Genomic DNA, 21,447 nt, shown 5'->3' with positions numbered 1-21,447 from the left:
CTGTGAGATGACACATTATCTACCCAATGATGATCACCTTGCAGTGACGGCTGCCATCTGTGACTGCTGCATCTGGTGTTTTGGGAGGACTCTCTATGGGGAAGCGATTTGGGAGTTGGGGTAAGGTGATCAGTCCCTGGTGTTAATTACATCAGTGCTAGGCTTAGGAGATTACATTATAGCCAATTTGGGATGTTTTGGATTGTAGACATGTGTGAATGTTTTCATTTTAGGGAAATGAGGAGGTATTGACTGCTAACTGCTGTGCAGTGATGACACACATGGAATTGGGTCAGTATTCTGGTGCCTGGGACTGCTAATTTTAATCACATTGTGAGTGTCCGATTGCTGAAGTCCAAGAAGGATTTTTCAGCAAGATAACTTATTTTTCTGCGTCTAGCACAACTATTGTCGAGTACCAATCATGAGTAATAACCATGTACTATTTTGGATGATAACCTTGATCTGCTTTATTGCGAAAATTTCCAATCCTGTGCTCAAAAGCAGTCTGGAGCAGCGTAAATTGCATGGTGTTGTCTGGGGCATAGAGCAATTTTTCGGGCTCTGGTAAAAAAACAAATTCTAAAAGCAAGACTCATTTCTGTGCTATTTAGCTTTATAAAGCTGGGCCAGAATAGTTAATGTGATTAAATAAATCCTACTCTCCAGAAAGTGCATGGTCAGAAATTACCCATAGAAAGGTCTGTATATGGGCCTACACAATTCGCAATGATTTTGACCACTTGAGGCGGGGATGTGTGTGAACCAAATTCGTGTGGGAGGGGAAAAAAAATGAATCGAACTGGTTTTTCCGTTGCTCTTCATGAAAGAATGAAGAGGCCAACAGACTCATGCCACAATGTCCATAATTCTCCTCTCACCGCGGCTGAATTTATCACTTTCACTACAAAATTCATACATTATTTTGGTCGGAAGAACTCCAACACTTGCCCCTCAAATCCAGAAGTGCCAACCAAAATTGATTGCCCCACTCGTAAGAAGCTACTCAGAAGTATGACCGCAACGATGTGCGAAGTCAGTACAGTCACGCAATTTCATAAATTTTGCAAGATTCGCCATCACAAGAAATGATTATGATTACAAGCCGCTGAACTATGCACCTACTGCAGGGTTATAGCTGACAGCTGCTCCTGAGACATAGTATTCCCTAAGGGTATGGAACCAGATGTCTAATAATGTTTGATACATGCATCAACAACAATCAATTGAATTTGATATAACTTAAAGAGGGCACTAGACTAATTGTTTTTCTACAAGCCTCAGTTTGGTTTTGTACATAGTTTAATGAGAACATTATAAAATGGCTGGACATTTTAATAACAATTTCCCCATTGTAAATTATTAATGTACAAAAAAGTTCCATTTCCTTTTACAAACTTGATTCACGACCATAAAAAAATAGACAGGTGAACAGTGACTCATTCACTGAAATGGCACTAAACATGGGTTCACTTCAGCACCCTCGCATGCCTGCTTCTTGAACATGTTGTAGCTGCTTCCTTCGCAATTCAGCTTCTCAGTAGGAAGTATGATTAGCCTCTCAAATTATTATTAATAATAATATATGAAATAACGGGATTCTGAAACGAATAAGAAGTGAAATGATTTCTTGTTTTGAGGTGAAAGTTGTTTGAAGTTGCGTCACCGATGTTTTTGGTGAACATCACAACTCATTACAAAGACGTAAGTGCAAACCTTACTGCTTTGTAGATTGTGTTTCCACCAACTCAAATTTTCAAAACCTAATGTTACTTTTTTAATGGCAAGGGAACTTTTTTCAAAACGAGATCTCACACAGACTATAAAATGATTCTTTATTGCTGTGGGAGTATGATTCATTCAATGAAGTACGACCAGACAACAGGGAGAAATAAATCTTTTCATCCTGGGGTTCAAGAATTGGAATGTAGTTCAGACTAGGTTTACTGGAATGTGTCTAAACCGACGAACGACAAACGACAAAGCGTGTTTAGATATTGCGCTCTCTTTGATTTGATATATGATTGATTACTGCATATATAATGTTGATATAATAAAGGCAATGTGTTATGTTAGAATGTATACCGGCTTTCAAATAAATTATTGACACAACCGTTTGAAATAAGTTTTCCTTTGTGGGTACTTTTTTATTATTGGGGGGAACACCAAAAGAAAATAGGGAATGGAAAAGTTCCCAGGCTCCAATTTTTCTCACATTGAACTCTAAAATTTTTGTCTTCTTTGGAAATATAGACTGGTTACTTGAGTTGATATATAGGCCATATTGACATAGGGATAAAAGGAGACAGGAAACCAAACTAAGAAAAACCACAAATCGTGCGTTGATTTTTAGAGGTGAGTACACTTGAAATGCTCTTACAGAATGTGTGAGGAAATGGTTGTCATGGAAACTAATGCAGGCAGATACCCTGGCCTTTTGATTGTCAAATGACCTGCCGTCGATTTCACAAAACTTTTCCTAACTTAAGACTAATCTTAGGACTTAGGACGAGTACCAACCCTGCACTGTAGCATGCAGACCTTAAGATTAATCCTAAGTTAGGACGAGTTACTCGTCCTAACTCGAGATAAGATGAGTCCTAACTCTTTGTGAAATCGATGGCTGATTCTTCAAGCAGACTGACATTAGCCTACTGACAGACTGAACTTCACCCCATAACGCCAACACCCACCCACCACTCCAACTGTGGAGTGTTTCTTTCCTCCATGCTCCAACCACCACACTCTTGAAAAGTTCAGGAACTTGTCAATCAGTAACATCACACCCGCAACCTTATCCCCACTTGTGACCAATGTTGTGTTATTATAGGGTTGCCCTGGGCAGGGTACAGACCCCTGGACATCCCAGCTGAGACCTATTTATAGGGTAGGATTAAAGGGTATTGGGTACTTTTTGTACTACACAAAACACAACGTCAGCGTAAACATGGAGGTATAAACGAGCAATGGAGAACTGTTATAAGTATAAAACATTGTGAGAAACGGCTCCCTCTGAAGTAAAATAGTTCTTGAGAAAGAAGTATTATTTCTCACTAAAGTATTTGAATCTAATAAATAAGAGAACTCAGCTGAGGTATCGAATTCAAGCATCTGAAAGCACACAAACTTATGCAAAAAGGGTGTTTTTTCTTACAGTATTCTCTCGCAACTTTGACAACCAATTGAGTCCAAATGTTCACAGGTTTGTTATTTTAGGCAATATGTTGGGATACACCAAGTAAGAAGACAGGTCTTTGACAATTACATGTACGAAAGGTGTCTAAAATACCTTTAAAGGGGGTGGTGGAGGACCCATTCAAGTGTCAGCACAGTAGACGCTCTCTCCAGAATTGAATGATTGATTATTCTTTAGAGTGAAATCAGGGGAAACACTGAGTTATGACCCATAATGGGGCGGTTATTTTCACAAATATGGGTTCAAAAACTTTGTAATGATTCAATGGCCAAATAAATCCAACAGCAGAATCTATGTGTACAATTGCAGAGCCTACGTGTGAGGTGAAGTTGTTTAGTTTTTATTATAGCGAACGAACCCACAGTAGGTCACTTTTCTTAGGTTTGTTTTTATGGACGGTGTTATTACTCTGATTTTCTATGGGCTTGTCTACTCGCATGGATTGTTTTTATTCCATAATTTAATTGCTAAATAGGCCTATGTAATTTATGACTGTAACCATTGACAAACAAAAAATAGCATATACACAAACAAAAACAACTTTTCATGACCACCGTTACTTTCCTACATTAAGCCTTCTTGAGGTATGGTTGACATTATAACTTATAAGAGTGGGTTTGGTTTGGGTGCATAGAGACAAATTTACCGAAACCAACTAGTGCAGCAATGAAGTGTCCACCATACCTCGAATGGCTTATGGTTGCAGTAATTCAGAAGCAAGTTCTGAGAACTGAAAATTATTCACGTGATATTTTCCTTGATCACCACCAATCCTGAAAATCTGTTTTAAGTTACAGTCTTTCAAACTGGTTGTTGGGTGTCTGCATTTTTTATGTTTCTTTTTGCTGATCGCTACCTTTACCAATCACGAAAATCTCTTTAAAGTGACAGTCTTTCAAACTGGGTGCTGGGTTTCTGCACTATTCAGATTTTCCCCAATCACTACCAATCCTGAAAATCTCTTTAAAGTGGCAGTCTTTCAATCTGGGTGTTGGGTGTCTTGTCCTTCCCTGCACACTACCCCAGGGACAGCGGGTTGTTTAAAGAACTCTACAGGGGGGCAGAGGAGGTGTGAACAAGAAGAACATGCTGCTGTGCAAACACTGACACCTGTGTACAAAAATGTTAACGAGACTAGCTCAAGTGCCAAAGCAGAGTCAATCCTTTTTCTTTTTTTCTCAAACAGTTTTTTTCTTCTTTTCTCTCTGTCTGGTTCACCTGCCTACCATCTGCATACAGTACACCACAAGAATTTCTTGGCTATAGGAAGTAAGAACATGACTGTACCGTTAACTGTAATAGGACACCATTCTCTAAACATATATGTAAACACGCACCTGGTAGGGCTTTTACATTGGGTGGGGCAGAGGGGATGGTTGCTTGAAAATCTATGGTTAACGAGACCACGAGACCAGCTCAATTGCCAAAGAAGAGTCTGAGTCAGTCCTTGATATATTTTTTTTTCTAAAACAGTGTTGTATTTTGTCTTCTTTTCTCTGTGTCTTTTTCACCTGCCTGCCATCTGCATACACCACAAGAATCCGACTATAGGAAGTAATAACATGACTATACCATTAATTATATAGTACGCCACTCTCTAGACATAAAGAAAAAAACACCTGTAGCCCTTTATATTGGGTGGGGCAGAGGAGGGGGGGGGGGGTTGGTTGTTTAAAAAATCTAGGTTAATTGAAAATGAAAGAAATTACACCTTGATGTACTGACCAAGGACCTGTGCTTAACGCATGTATTGATCAAATCGTCAGACAATAATACCATGGCACGTCCATACTCCGTTTTCCGAGAAATAACGCTGACTGCTCATTATATATTTATCAAGGACAGAAGGAATTGCCCAGACACAGAAGGTGTATTTCTATGAACAACAAGTGAGAGTTTGTGACTGAACGATTGAACCCTCCTACATTCGGTAGATATACAAGAACATCTTCAAAGAAGTTGACAGACCATTTGAAGCCACTCAACTGCACTGGTTGCAATGGTACCTCTCTTCAACTCTGCATATGTTGGGTGCATATAATTATGTGCGTTTGAATAAGAAATCTGTTACAATAATATCGGACAATAGTAACTAGCAATTATGGGTCCCCAGTCTCAAGTGAAGGTTCATGGTTGGAAAGATGTACAAAACCAATTGGGAGCTGTTGCCAAGAAGTTAAAAAAAAAAAGAAAAAAAAAAAGAAAAGAGGGGCAAATAGAAGGGGGCCCAAATTTTTGGTTCATTACTAACTTAAGTCATGTGCAAATGAAGCAGCTTCGGCTATGGCTATGGCTATTGGCTACAACGACAACATGGGAGAATCAGACTTATCACTGTTCTAGACATAGCCACTACTACCGAAGCAATCAATTCAGACGCAGCCAAAGGAAAGCATATATCGCCAACACAGCAGACACAAATGAGGATCAAGCTAAGTTTTTCCCTGGTTGTATTTCTACATATGCATCTTTTAAGGACTTAAAAGTCCCTCATGCCAAACCTCAGCTGCACAGTTGCTGCTGTTGTCCATGCTCTCTATGATTGTTCCATGATTCCCAGTGCACTCTGACATCCAATACAAATCTGATTGCTTAGCTCTTGTTCTACATGGTTCTACAATGTATACAGCCAGCCAATGTGTTTGGTGAGCAGGCAAGGAATGCTATAACAAATTTACTCCCCCCCACCCAAATCTCCTTTTCTCAACTCTCACCAGAATTCCTTGAGCCACCAGAGGCAATGACTGAGTGCTCTTTGTATTTGGATCACGGCAAACAATGTTCTGCTAATCCCAGGCCTGAAGATATAGAGACTACCTAGCTATCATTTCAAGGGTCATTATAGAACCCCAAGAAGGCTAAGTCCTCAAGAAAAAATGTGGAGTAGGGAGGGGGGGCTATCTAACCCCACCCCTTCTTCTCATAAGTCTTATTCAATCAGTGCCAGGCACTCTGAAGTTGGTTAGGAGCTATTTACTATTTGCTTATTGTCGTAATCGGTTTGATTCACTTCGGAGCTTTGCCCGGTGGGCTTGGCTTTGTTGACAAACTTCTCCTTCATGAGATTATCCCGCTCACCTAAAACCCCGTTTGGAATTTCAGAAGATCTCAACAGGGGGAGAGGTAATCTGTTCGGCTGATGCCACAGTGTGGGTCTTATTCAGTTAGGAGTTTGCCGAGAAGCTGAGATAATGATTCTCTTTGTGAGATAGGATCAGGATGATGAGGCAAAGATCTGAAGAGCAATTGAGAAAAGGCTCAAGAATCTTTTAGAAAATGAAGGTATTGTTGTTTTGAGAGTTTAAGGAGTGACTCGCAATGAGATGTTTTAAGCAGAGTAAACTTCAAGTAATCAGCTGTGCACTTCCAGCTGTGGATGGAATGGGTAAAATGGCTGGAAGGAAACAGGCTAAGACTAGCCAGTAAAAGAGTGTCGTCCGTATATATTTGGTTTGCAGTATTTGTGTATCTACTTGTCAGGTAGATTTTGTTCTTTATTTGGAGAACTGTTTCGCTTGACATTATACTACTGCGGAGTAGATTTTCGGAATTCGAGAGACTTCCCAGTTCTGCAAAACATTACTAACATTGATAATGTATACTTAAAAATCTCTGGCAAATCAGTTCCAGAACAGGGCGGTAAGATGCATCTGATATGAACATAATGATCCTCTAAACAGCATTGCAGCTCAAAAAGATACCCAAAAAGATTTGATAACCTACCTTGATTCCTGGCAACTGCACCAAGGCTCTGGCTAAGCTCCTTCTATCCCCCTTAACAAACTCTGACAGTTTTAACCGCAAAAGCTTACATCCCCCCTGTTTATAAACACTAGCAGTACACTTTCCATCTGGCACGCAAAGTTTGTACAAGAGTTGACAGGATCATGGAGCAGAACCCAAACAGAAAAAAATTCCGGTCCTTCTAGACACTTTGTCAGGACATGGAGGTAGAACGGTCAGGACATATGGTCAGGGCAGGATTGTCTTAGGAGGGTGGTTTACAGTCTGCCTTGAGTGGCAGACCCCAAAACGTAACCTGACAATTGACATCTCAACAGTCATTCTTGACATTGTTGACATTCTTTGGAGGAAAATGTTGATGAAAAATCTTGGTTTTAAAGGGAAAAACCTTTCTTCAACTCCTTGTCAATCAGGCAGGATTTCTTTTGATAAGAAGAGGTGTTTATGCCAAGTATAAAGCGCTCAACAAAGATATTTAATAATTATTTTAAAACTGATATGGCAGAGATTTCAATGAGTTTTGATAACAGAATAGGCCCGAAGAAGCCCATAGAGGGGAGATGAACTAGAACAGACCATGGAGCAGTACACAGACTATCTCATGAAATTGCAAATTGCACATTGCGTGTGTGCACTAGTTGACAACATGAGAGAACATTGTGACTTTTGATGGTGGCTTCATGCGTACTCGTAGTCTTGAAGTCAAGACGGTAATTGTTAAGCGTGGTGTATAGCGTGGTGTAGCTACGGGGACGGTACACTCATCCTCCATCCCAGTATGTGCGTGTGAGTCAGTGGCAATTATATGCATTATATTATATGCATTGTATAATTTACCATAAATGAATATTCGGCTAGGAACAAGCGACTCAATTCGTTAGAGCTGCCACGCGCTACCCTTGCATGTGTATAATCGCACTGTGACTGTTGCATGAATGGCAGAATGTGTGTGTTAGTAACAACTTGTCATCAAGTCTACACCTAAGCCAACCATTAGTGTCTGTACGTATGCGCGATGCGTGAAAGTAATCAGCATATTTCATGATTATGTGATAAACTGATAGATCTGCGCAGAGCCAGGAGAAAATGCTGAGGTTGTTGGAGGCATTCACTACAAAAACTCATTCATCAACTGAATAATGAAGTAGGCATGATCATAGTAAGATAATTTATTTATCACACACTCAATTCAAGAATGTAAATCCAGTGTCTTCATATGAACAAATGTTTTCAAATTTCTTCCTTAATTACGAAAAAGACATTCCTTCATCTTGTTTTTGTTAATACAGTACACACACACCAGACCGTGACTAGATGCATTACACAAGTTCTGACTGACGTACCCATCTTTGGGCATGGAGTAACAACATTCAAATTGAAGTGTTTATCATTTAGTTATTTTTGTTAAACATTCCGTGACTAAGCTCACATACTAACAACTGCGCTGATTTATCTGTGGAGAAATCTGTCACACTTTGATGTGCTCAACAAGCTGGAACAAAATGTCACCAGACTGAAAAATTAGCAAGTGCATTTCATGGCTCCAGATTATATATTGATATACAAGACAGCTGAGAGACACTGGAGGTACTATTGACTTTATTTTTATATGATAAGACTAAACAACTGCCACATGTGACTGGTTAAAATAACAGTGAGATATGGACTTAATTGAGGTAGCTATAGATTTTTTTTTTTTTTTTGGGGGGGGCGCTGTAGTGAAATACTGTTTAGTAAATGAGGATACAGTAATAGTTTGAATTCCATGTAGCTGACATGTGAACCCATTAATGGGCATGAGCAAGTTGAAAGATGAAACAGGCTTCTAAAAGATGAAGCAAGGTTATTGAAGATGCAGCAGGTTTCTTGAAGATGAAACAAGGTTCTTGAAGATGGGGCAAGGTTACTGAAGATGAAGCAATGTTCTTAAAGATGCAGCAAGGTTATTGAAGATGAAGCAAGGTTCTTAAAGATGCAGCAATGCTCTCAAAGATGAAGCAAGGTTCTTTAAGATGCAGCAAGGTTCTTGAAGAGGACAGTAATTCAGACCATGGAGGAACGACTCCCTGTATTTCCTTCCTCCATGTTTCAGACTGTGTTCGGTCAAACCGTTTCCTTATAGGAGGACTAATTTGTGTCTATAGCTACAGTGGAGCAAGGACGTTTTTGATTTGAAATGGTTTATTGATTGACAAAAAAAAAACTCCAAACAAGCCTTGAAGCCAATGTTTACAAATTGGAATAGTTTTTTTTTTCATCAAAATAATATGTACTGATATTTCTAACTTCAAGGCAGTTTTTTATTTATTTTTGTAAATAATCATGCCTTGACTACAAACCAATTAGAATGGTCAAATTGGGTAAAAAGGAAATCATAAACTACACTTAGCATACAGGCCTACGTGAAACGCTAGCGTAGCTTTTCACAAGAAGTGTTTTACATCAATCAAGAATATAACATAGGCCCTACCTGACAGAACGGAAATCGGAATTAGCTCTCTGATGACAACCGAATGACGTGGGAAAACAGTGGTGCAGAGTGAGACCAAGCTTCTATCTAAAAACGTTTGCATGGAATTTATTCGAAGAGCACAAGTTAGTGACTGTGGTTTGAGCAGCATAGTCACTAGTTTCTGAGCCAACACTTTTTCAATGTAAAGCCAAATCGGCAAGCTTAGTACAAAGAGGGAATTGAGAAGGACATCCGTTCTCTCAATCAAACACAAATGAGCGGCTTTTTTCAGTACAAAAAAGTCCCAAAACAGTTGTTACTAAACTGTTCATGGAGGAAGGCCATCCTAGGACAGTATACTGAGAAGAAGAAGAAAAAGTACAAGCAAAGGACAAACTTTGTTAGATGAGAAACATGGAGACGAGATGTCTATTTATCTCCCCTCTTAGCTAATACTCTCCTCTGTGAAAAAAAGGTGATCAACTCTACTATTGAGGGAAATTAATGAGGTGTTGAAAACGACCCTTTTTGAAGTCAGAAATGACAAAGGTAAAACCTTATTGATAAAGGTAGAATAGACCATAGAGCTACGAACAGACTACTTCTTGTTCGTTCAGGTTTTTGTACCCCCCCGGGATAAGCCGCAAGGTAAATCCATAGGCTGCTGAATTGTCTGCGAGGTGGGAAAATTATTGAACCAAAATTCATTCATACAATTCATCGTTAACTTTCCAAATTGAAAAGATTTTTTCTTTCAAACTGTTCTTCTGATGAAATAAAGGGTCCAACCAGGAGGCCATTACCAAAATTCATTCATACAATTCATCGCTAACTTTCCAAAATTAAAATATTATTTTCTTTCAAACTGTTCATGGAACAAAGGGTCAAAACATTAGGCCATTAACCCGTTTTTGCATTTATACCATTGTTCCTTTTGGTTCAGAGCACTTTGCAGTTGTAAAATTAATTGCATTTTTTTCTATTGTATTCACTGAACAAGCCTAGGCCTAATGCTTGTTAAAATCATGGTTTCTACGCCAAATCCTCTCCACCTGACCACAGATCCCACTACGGAGGTAGACGGAAATCCCGATAATTGAGAACTTGAAAGGGGCAAAACTGAATTACTAAGGACAGCCCAGCCACCACCCTCGGCTAAAGTGAACAAATGACCACAACAATAAGGAATTCCGATTAACGTTTGTGATGGTCAATGGTCAATGGTAATACAGTGACCTCTAGACACCCGCCAGGGCCTGTTCATTCAGCCAGCCTAAAGGCAGGGGCAAGCAGAGGGCCACAGAAACAACACCCAAATTGATATTATAAGTACATTAACCTTTTAACTGTATCTACCCATGGTCTACAATCTGTCCTGGGTCAATGAAGTTTTATACAGGTCATAAATAACCTGGGCTGTGTAAGCCCAGCCGGCAACTTTTAGTATCAACCGTTTGGGGTGTTTAAACTGGGCATAAAAGAAAACATTTGTGTCCCAATAAATCACAATTATTGTGCCAATCTATCAAGGAGGTGGTGGGCAATTTGGGTTTTCCTTCACCTCTTGAAAGGGTTTTCCTGACCCTGACTGTTTAATTTGTTTACGGTTTTCAATAAGAAGTAGAGGCTGAGGGGAGGTGGTTTCATCGTGACTTAAAAAGGGAAATTGTGCCTTACATCATGGAGCAATAAACTATCATGGAAGAATAACACCTACGTGCTTCTACAGAGGCAGGAATGACAGATATTAGGAACAGGTCAAAGAGCAAACAGCCTTTGGGGAACAAAGACGAAAGATGAAGTTAAGAGAGTGGAGAAGGAAGATGGGCTAAGATTGGAAGAAGAAAGGATGATGGGTATGGTGGAGCAAATATTCCCACAATCAAAATGCATATCATGCCACGCTTCCCCTGACACAATCCGACCACTTTCTTTGCCTTTTTGCTTTAAAAAAAACATTTCTGCAGCCGATTTCACGAAACGCTAGGATTAATCTTACCTCGAGTTGGGATGAGTAACTCGTTCTAATTTAGGATGGGTTCAATGCATCCATATGTCTACGGAAATGGAACATAACTCGTCCGAAGACTTTGAAAATAATCCTTAGTTAGGAAGTATTTGGTGAAATCAACGGCAGACCAGTTAAATAATTCCCCAAATCTTCGTGTCCATATTGACTTTAAACCAACAGCAAGTCATACATTCTACAAATCTTGACCTCTCTCTATGCTGTAACTGAATCAACCCTAATAGGAATAACAACCTCAGTCCAGCAGTAGACAGAGCCGGGTATGGTGTGAAGAAAAACGAAAAATAAAAAAATGAGGAAGAAATTGGAGAAGAGTAAGAGGTGTTGTGAGGTCAAGGTTTTTATAACTTAAATCTGACACAGTAGAGAACCAATGATAGTGGCTACAATAAGGTCATGCCAAGTTGAAAGTTCTTCAATATAGCTACGAGGCACAGCGCGCCAACACACAAACAAACTCACTCACAATGACTTTGATTTGGCCAGCTTTCGACATTCGCCTCCAAGGGGCAGGCTCAGGGATAGCGACGATCACAAAAAAGCCTCCCCGGGCCCCCAAGAAAGAGAAAGAAATCCAGGTTGGGCGACCACAAACATTTGTATTTCCGGTTTCCGGCCTGAGAGGAAAACTCCTTTTTCAGTTCACTCGTATTTCTTCTTTTGATCTGCTAAATTGGATTAAAACTCAGTCTGATGTATAGTTCCGCTATAAAAAGCGACAAGTGCAAACCTTAACTTCAACGAAGCACAGCAATCCGACAAAAGACGGTATAGTTTCCTACGATAAAAACAGTTTTGTGTGTGTTCAGTTTGCCTAAAGCTAAATGGATTAAAGGCTTACCTTACAATGCAATATTTTTTTTAGTCACATATTATTCAAAAAAATTCTGTGAACAGTAACTGTTTTATAACGGTGCACCCCTCCAGCTAGCTATAGGCAGAGAAAAACATGTTTTCCTCAATTCTTGGCGTAACAAAAATATACAACAAAAACGGCAACAGGAAAAGTTATAAATATTTTTTTAACAAAAAGAAGCCAATAATAAATTAGAACAGGAATGTGAGCTAAAAATTTAAAATATGTAAGGTGTTCATTACATTATTCTGCTCCAATTGATCACAGGCGAGGGTGCGTTTTTTATGAATGTAGGTTGGCATGTTTCCACGTCCAAGTCCCAAAGACCTTTTGAAAATACTGAAATTGGAATAGGTTTCGTTTACATTATTATTAACCCATGGAAATCACAATTCAGTTTCAGGAAAATAGGTTATCGGGTGTTAGTCTTAAATCCAAGAGCATTCTGGTTTGAAAAATAATCTCTAATGAGACAAGCTAAGCTCAATAAAATTTGGATACACAGACTTCTCTGTCTAGGTTTGTGTACTTTTTACAATTTTATTCTTGAATGTAATATTTTTATATATATATTTTTGCAAATCTTGACAACAACGGTATTCTCGTAATATATTACAGAACATTCCAAGGTTTCCATGTGATTAATGCACATATGTATTAAAGCGTGAAGGAAGCTGCAGTGGGCGGTGTTGGGCGGGCCTGCCCCAGAACTAATAAATTTCGCCCAGCACTCTGAGCAAAAATACACTGTGCTACCCAGCACAGATTTCCCCCAGAAACCGCTCCCCCTTAGTGGACTAAATAGTATTTTAGAGCCTACCACTAAAATGGGTCTAGCTACAACATTGGTATGCTGGAAAATTCTTTTGAGTTGGTTATAGAAAATTTATATAAAAGATGGTGACTTCATCGTCGATCTGTGAAAGGCAATCTGCGAAAGGCGACGCAAACACCACACAATGTTTCCGAAACCTCCGCATGCCACAAATACAAACATCGACACTGTTCTCTCACAGTGCATGGGTGAACAATATAGGTTTCACAACACTTCTGGTGACAGATTACTTTGTGTCCGAAAGTACACAGATTTACCGTCAGGGTTGGTTTAACACATTAAAAAAAAGCTTATTTAAAAACAGATGAAAAAAGTTGTGCTCGAAATGAACTTGATCCTCACACAAAAACAGCTCTGTAATAAACAGTTTTGAAAGCGTGCTCTTTTCATTCAATATATATTTATAGTATACCCCAAGGCCATACCAGTAAAACACGGAATTCAACTTTTACAAATACAAGATAATTAGTTCCGACACACAAACATATTATAAAAGAAGTTTGGCAGTGTGCGATTCGCTGAAGTGATCTGCTAAATGAACAAAAGTCACATTCAATAGATTCCTCCAAACTCTGACAAAAGAAAGTATTTTTAAAACGGTAGGAAAACCTGGTAACAATCATATTTATCAATAAAAGTAACAATCTTTAACAACTGTACACGTATGACCATGGATTTCTACCTCCATGGTAGACGCATTACGCGATTTTCCAGCTATGCTGTACGGAATTGTTTAACTTGAAACAAAAAATTAGTCAACGTTAAACAGGTTTTGAGAAGGCATTTGAATTGATCCAGAGTTTGGTACCTCTTTGATATTTGGAAGAGTTCATTCCAATAGTGAGATGACGAGAAAAAAGCATGCTAGCCACACTACTTTGTCAATGACAATGAACCTGGATTGAGAATGGGAGCGGACCACTACCTCAACTACCAAAATACTGTACGACATAGCTGCCAACCAAAACAATTTGTTTTATAGCCAAACAACGACAGCCTACAATAACCCACATTTTCTACAAAAGTATTGAACATCGCCTCCTTTTAATGATGATGGTAAAATATTTCAGCAAAAGATGACAAAATGGAAGAGAAAAGAGTATTCAAAACTCACCTTCTATTCATCCTTCCGAAGCAAGACTGAACCCCTTTCATCCTAAGACCACTTTTATAAACCCTTCCTGTATTAATATAATTTCCTCCCAATTTGATTTCATAATCCACTCAAATGATTTCCACAGATTCCACCGAAGTCTATAAAAACTGAGCAAGAGTCGAAATAACTGTTGTCTCTCTGAAGCTCCACATGTTCCATCCACCATGTGGAGTGACCACAAGGCTTTCTCTTGTGACTTGATCAAGTTCTAAGGTCACCATGAGGTCATCAAACGTTATGGTTTCATTTTTCAACATTGGCTAATCCCCCTAGTGTTGATTTCCTCACTAGTTCTGCGATCTCAGTTCTGGACAAAAGAATTACCAATTAAGGGGTCAGTCGCCGGGACTGACCAAGCGTTAAGGCCATACGGGATAGTCTTTAAGGATTCAGGCATTTATTGTTCGGAGGAATTTTAAATGCCTTTTAAAGTTCCGAGAACAAGAAAGGAGTTTTTTTGATTGGGGTGGTAAAATTGTGGCAGGAAAAGCCAGCGGAAGTCAGCATGGTATCACTATTGTTTGGTTCTTAAGTGATTCCCAGTATGCTAAGCTAAAATCAGATCACAGCTTGGGGTCACCAGAACCAGAGAAATATAATTCATTTTCAATTTCATCTTTCAGAAGGATTTTTTTTTGTCCTGTGTGTGATGAGTTTTCCTGACACTTGTCCTGAAGTCGGGACAAATCTTCCCCTTGTGTAGTTCGACTAGCTAATGTTTCTCACAGTTCTTGCAGATACATGGTGGAACACTTGCTCCCGTTTCATGTTGATATTGTATTCCCATGCTCTTTAGGACAAAAGATGTTTAGAAAATACTATACAAAAGTGGAATTTTTTTAAGAGGGGCTCAAAGGTAAAATTTAATTGTGTAATGCACACATAGACCTATAGCCTAGATAGAGTCCTCGTGAAATTTTGGGGAAAAAATCCTGGCCTCTAACCTCTTTTGGGGTTAACAGAAATTTACAAGAGTGATGGGACTTAAACCATAACTGAGCTATCTAGCCCTAAAATTGGTAGTCCCCCTTTTTTGTGTCAACATCTTTGTCTTGGGTTCCAGTCAGAGGTGTCAGTCAGAAGGAAAACAACTTGTAACTGTCACTAGTCAGGGGTTACACCCGAGTTCACAATGCAACCTGTGAAGCAGCAGCACCCGGAGGGATCACCTTAGGGGATGCTACGTTTTATTTCAATTTTATATTAGCTAATAAACCACAAGAATTATAGGCCTATTCATCAACGTGATCAAAGCAAAACCAAAACATACAAATAATAATTCAAGCTTACCCTCGAAAAAGCAGATTTAACTAGCTCATAATTTTACTGCACAATAAATCCATAATAAATCACCACTTACCATTTAAAATCTCATCTAAAATCCTGTCACCAAATTTCCCTCAAACTAGTAACAGTTTGTCCCAGAGAGACTTTTAAACAAGTCAATGGGTACAACAAGGGAAACTGTACTAACTTCACTAAATAGCATGAAAAATAGTTTCATCCGAGTTATTGTGTCTACGCGGTTTGCATTGTGTAATTTCAAAGTCCTCAAACTTCCTCTTCTCAAGAGCAAAACAAAACATGGGTCACCCAAAGGTTGTTCTCCTAAAGAAACAGGGTTCACTTCAGAGTTTAGACAAGTTCAAACTTGTTTTCTTTTTCTTCTTTTAGCCTACAACAAAGTTGACTTGTTTGCTCAACAAAACCCACAGCCACCACCCCCAACTTGGTATCACTATGGGGCCCAATTTAATATAGCACCAAAATAGCTAAGCACAACAAATGCCCGCTAGAATAAGGTTACCAGCCAAACACCATGTCACATGATTCATATTTGACTGGTAGCCTGCTCTTTTTTGCTTAGCAGTAATTAGCTAACCAATATTTTCTTCTTTGAAACTAAGTACCTCTACAAAAATGGTCCCTGATCTGTACCAACAGACCACCGTAGTCATGTTTCCTGTATGCACAAAGCAATATTATAAACACAGATTCTTAGGGTGAAAAAAGGGGCCAGACTAGTTTCACTTACAGCCTCGATTTGGTTATGGTTACATTTACTTAATTGGAGCTGACAATCACACGATAAGCCTACATCAGACCAGGGCCCAATTTAGCACAAAATCTTGCTAAGCGCAGAAAAACGCTGCTTAGCACAACTAGGTTACCAGCCTTCATTTCATAAGGCTTACACTGTTGCCACCGGTGCCCCATTTATTTTTTGCTCAGCAAAGAATAGCAGCATTTTCTGCTGAACAGCTTTATGAAATTGGGCCCATAGCTCCATGATGAAACCTACATGTACTTGAAATCTGTCACCAGATCTCAATTATCAATGCTGCACTCAAATCCCTGTCAGTTAAGTGTTGAAGTACAACTCCACAAAATAAAGCTGGACTCTGTGCAGCTTGGTACACCATTTACATGTGCATTGTACTTGTATACCTACACATACGCACACAGTGAGTGTTTTTCATCTATCTCCCCTTTCCAAACAGAAGAAGTCTCTCGGCTATTTTTGGATGAGAGTTTGTTTTGTCAATATGATTCTATAATAATCTGACCCACTATTGGGCAATTGTGTGATTTTAACACGGAAGCAATTGTGTGCAAAACACACACAACAAAATGTGAAAGGCATAATGCAAAATCTAATAACAATATTAATAATGAATATTTTTTCGCCGCACAAAGTCATCAAAGGTATTCACGGCACTGTAACAATGAAAACAATTAAACAAAAGGGGAAGGAATCAAAGGAAAATCCAACAATACGCCACTATGACAGAGAATATAATTTTTCTGTGCGTCTTTCTCTAATTCATCAATCAAAGCCCCTATTCTGACTAGGCTAGTCAGAATAGGTCAACTGAGTAAGTAAAACACTTAAAATGACTACTGATATCAAAGACATACCTTCGTCAAAAAAAAGAGTTATTATCAAGAAATTAAATAAAAAGTACTTACATTAGTATTGAGGAACTTGATTTCATGGTGTGTCGCAGAGAAATATTGGCAAAAAGTGTTTTCTTAAAAATAAAATCCTCAATTGAAAACAATTCACTGCACTGACCAACAATACCTAGCCTGCAACAGCTTACAGACAAGAATCATTACGCATTGACAGATTTGTAACATTGTTCAAGAGGTACATTCTTCTCCTTCCGCAAACAAAGAAGGAACATTCCAGAGCTAATCTTCTGGCTCATTTATTATTCATAAATGTTGTCCCATGGTGGTGGGAGTTTAGCCAGCTGAGTTACCAAGGTGGCCAATGGGGAAATACCACAACTGAGTGGTTGAGACTATCCGGTCATTCACATTTTGCGACTAAGTAATTTTGTTTTCTTTGAATCATGCAGGTCTGATACATCAGTGGTCATTGCCTTGGTGCCCTTGATATGTTTGGATAGAAATTTACAATTTTTGTTTACAATTCTTGTTAAGTTCCCCAGCGGAAGCTTCAGGAGGAAAATCTACCAAGTACCAAGGAGAGATTGCCTTGGTGCCCTTTCCTTTTCTAGAACGGAGCATACAGGCCTTTTCATTGAATGAGGGGGCGTTGAGGTATGAGGCTACAGACACAAAGTTAACTCTTCCCCCTTCCAGTGCCCGCTTTTCGTTTATGTTTTGACCCCAAAATGCCAGCCTTTTTTCGCTTTTTCAAAATTCTGTATTAAAACAAATAAATTCATTTCGAAGAAGGGGGGGGGGGTAATACAATAGTTTCATATTGTTCATAGTTATTAAAAGTATTGTCAAAGACCCCACCAAAACCACCACAACATTTTAACCCAGACACATTTACATCTATTCCAAGAAACACCCGTTTGGCTAGAATGAAAAACTTATTTTAAAAAGCTACTTCGCCTACACATTCATAAGTACAATGTCGCTGTAAATGTAAATAAATAAAGTACTTAATGGGCACTAAGCATTGAGAGAACATACTATCAGTTTTGTCCTTGCCCGCAGATTTAACCCCCTTTTCGGCCGGATGTGTTGTTAAAGGAATCATAACAGAATCAAGATTTACATCTAAAGTGATTTACAACAAGGTAATCGGGAAAGCAAATATGTACTTTCATTATCAGCAGCCTGCTTTGTACTACTTTACAAGTGAATTTTCATGAATCACTGCCCTGTTTAGCAATGTTAGACTTGTCAACATGGAAGTGGGCTGTCACAAAAGCAGCCACCACAAACTCATTGTCATGGTTGGCTTCACAAGTATGTGCGTTGTCTCAAAGTTGGGCAGGAATTCTGTGTGGGAGGAGGGTACACTTAAACCTTTTTACAAGAATTTCTGAAAGGAATCTTTTTGGAAGATGGACATAATGACAGTGGTCATAAATGGAAACATTGTTTGAGCATTGCATGATTCATGACAAGAAAATGGGTCTGTCAGATTTTAGTGATGATTTAAAACGGTCGGTCTTTGTTGGCAAACAATTAGATTTGGGTGATGAGTTAAATGTCAGTCTATCCAACAATCAGTGTACATACAGTGGGTGGAAATTCAATTCACGTTAGACTTGACAAGACTGCAAAGTTGAGATTGCAAATCCACTGTGCAAGGGAAGAACTCTTTCTTTGGACAGTTTTGTATAATAAAAAAAATGATTCTACCTCCATGATAACTAGATCAGCTGCATACTGCACCATGGGCTTTTGCCACAAAAAAACTCAGTAATTTAAATAATTACCATTGTTCGTTCAAAGACATTCCAGGAAAATTTTGTAAAAACTCCTGTAGGTTAATCCAGACTTATTTAAATTAAAGTTAGAGCTGCTTAAAAAGATGCCAGATTTTAGCCCCAAACATTAAAAAATAGAATTTTTTGAGTGAATGGTATTTCAAAGAGTATCACCCGCTCTAACGAAAACAAGTCATAACTTTTACTTTTAATGGTCAGGAACCATGACAAAAATTTAAAACGTTTCTTATAAAACTTTCTTTAATTTTGAGCACTTTATTTCACTGCTACTAAAAATTGGCGGACTTTTTCGAGCAATGGCTCAAATGAAAGCTTGTAACTTTCTCGATCCCCATCAAAATACCTATTGAATTTTAAAGCAAAATTTTGGGGTCAAATCGGCCAAAAATCTGACATAGCATCTTTAGCGGCCGATTTTGTGCTTACAGTGTGACTCCCATTTCATACTATAGCACTGCTATAACCTGTATGCACATAACAGCATGCTCGGAACCTTCTGGGCTGGGCCCAATTTCATGCGCTGCTTACAGTTGATTTGGGCTTACTTTGTAAGTTTCCATTTCATAGCACTGCTACCTGTAAGCACACGAGAAGGCAGGCTAACCTTCCAGTGCTTACAATATGAAAATGAAACTTAACAATACAAACCGATAGTGAACGCGCAAGCTGGTCCCCTCATTTTCTTGCTAAGCTGTGAAATTTGTTTACGGAAGATGGGAGGATCAGTTCCAGTTAGGTAGGGGTCAATGTCCTTGGGTGAAAAGGGAGACGGTGGTAAAAACACCCTCAAGAACCAATTTGTAACCCTCTCCCCTCTGGAAACTCAAAAAACAACTACAAATTAGATACAGGTGGGCAAATATTTGAAATATTCTCAATCCAGTCCAACGAGAAGAAATATTACTAGAAAGAAAACCCCCAATTGGCAATAACAACAAACCGCACTGAAAACCGAGCCGCCTCCATGAGGTAAATCAGGTATCCACAGCATTTTTATGAATTCCGTTTTTAAAAGGTGTTATTAAATGCCGAGCAATGTTGTTTTGTTTGCTTTGAAGTTGGGGGAAATTACAGTAAACAGTAAACACCACAGTACAGGCTTTAAGGTAAACCTTGGTGTGTACATACAATGCATTGTATAACAGTTTACAGTTACTAGACTAATGATAATAGTGTGGTTTTAACAATGGGAGGGGGGCAAACAATAGAGACAAAGAGTCCACTGTAGCTCTCAGAGTTAACTGACTCTTGAGCTGGCAATTTGGGGAGGTTACCACTTCAGAGTTTGTAGGGTTTCCACACATTTAAACAGGCCACTAAACTCATCCTTTAATGGTTGGTTTAAGTTGATAAACAGGTTCCATGATTAATTTACAGCACTCAGTAGAGCATAAAAAGAGTAGTCTAACTTCAGTATAAATGTAAACCAAGCACAAGCAAAGGTTCTGATAGAACCAAAATAAGAATGAATTTTTCATGCGAACATACTCAATTGTTTACTATTAAAAACTTTTAAGGTGGTAGCCACTATCTAAAAACAGTGTTTATAAAGCAGGAATCCATAAATTCTAAAGACACAGAACAAAATCTCTGGCAGGCACCATGTGGGAAGAGTCCAAATTTGGAAAAAAGTCACACATAAAAAGGAAACATAAGAGAGAAATCCATCTTCTTTTTGATAATATTTTCACTTTCATCTCTTCATTCTTATGGGTTGAGGAACTACATAATAGAACAAACTTGACATCACACAGTGTAAAACGTCAGCCATCTCTACAGGCAGAGATAGTAATTTTTGAACTTACATCTTTGTATTATGCGTATATACAACGAGCAACACGCAAGAGTTCTATTCAATTTATCGGCGATTGACTTTGCCGTGAAGAAAATCTAAAACGATTGACGCTGGCTCCAAGCCTAAACTCATGTTGCCAGTGAAGATGTCATCCATCAAGACATCTATTTCCAGTTAGTTTTTCAATTTTTGTTTATTTAAGGAAATGAATCTGTAAAAAGAAACACATTTTCACTCAACAATGATGAGGCTTATAAATGTTAAAAATAGGTACAGTTTCCTAAATGTCAGGCCTGTATACTTCATTTTTGAAAGCAAGGGCACCACTGCATTTTCATCTGGGTAAAGGGCACCCTATAAGGAAATTGTAAAAATCTACTGGAGCATTTCAAGGGCACCAAGGCAATGAATGACCAGGGGCATGGAGGAAATCGCCTTTGTTGCCTCTGGAATTATCAGGACTAAAATGTGCCTCCTTCGAGCATTTCAAGGGCACCAAGGCAAAAACCAGGGGCGTGGAGGCAATCGTATTCATTGCCTCCGTGAATCAGGCCTGAAATGTGCCTCCTTGGAGCATTTCAAGGGCACCAAGGCAATGACCAGAGACGGGCATCCTCCATGAATTATCAGGACTGAAATATGCCTCCTTCCTGAGCCAAGAGG

The sequence above is a fragment of the Asterias rubens genome, chromosome 5 (genome assembly GCF_902459465.1).
Source record: "Asterias rubens chromosome 5, eAstRub1.3, whole genome shotgun sequence".
NCBI classification, from domain to species: domain Eukaryota; kingdom Metazoa; phylum Echinodermata; class Asteroidea; order Forcipulatida; family Asteriidae; genus Asterias; species Asterias rubens.
The sequence above is the reverse complement of the archived record's forward strand: the minus strand, read 5'-3'. Positions refer to the sequence as shown.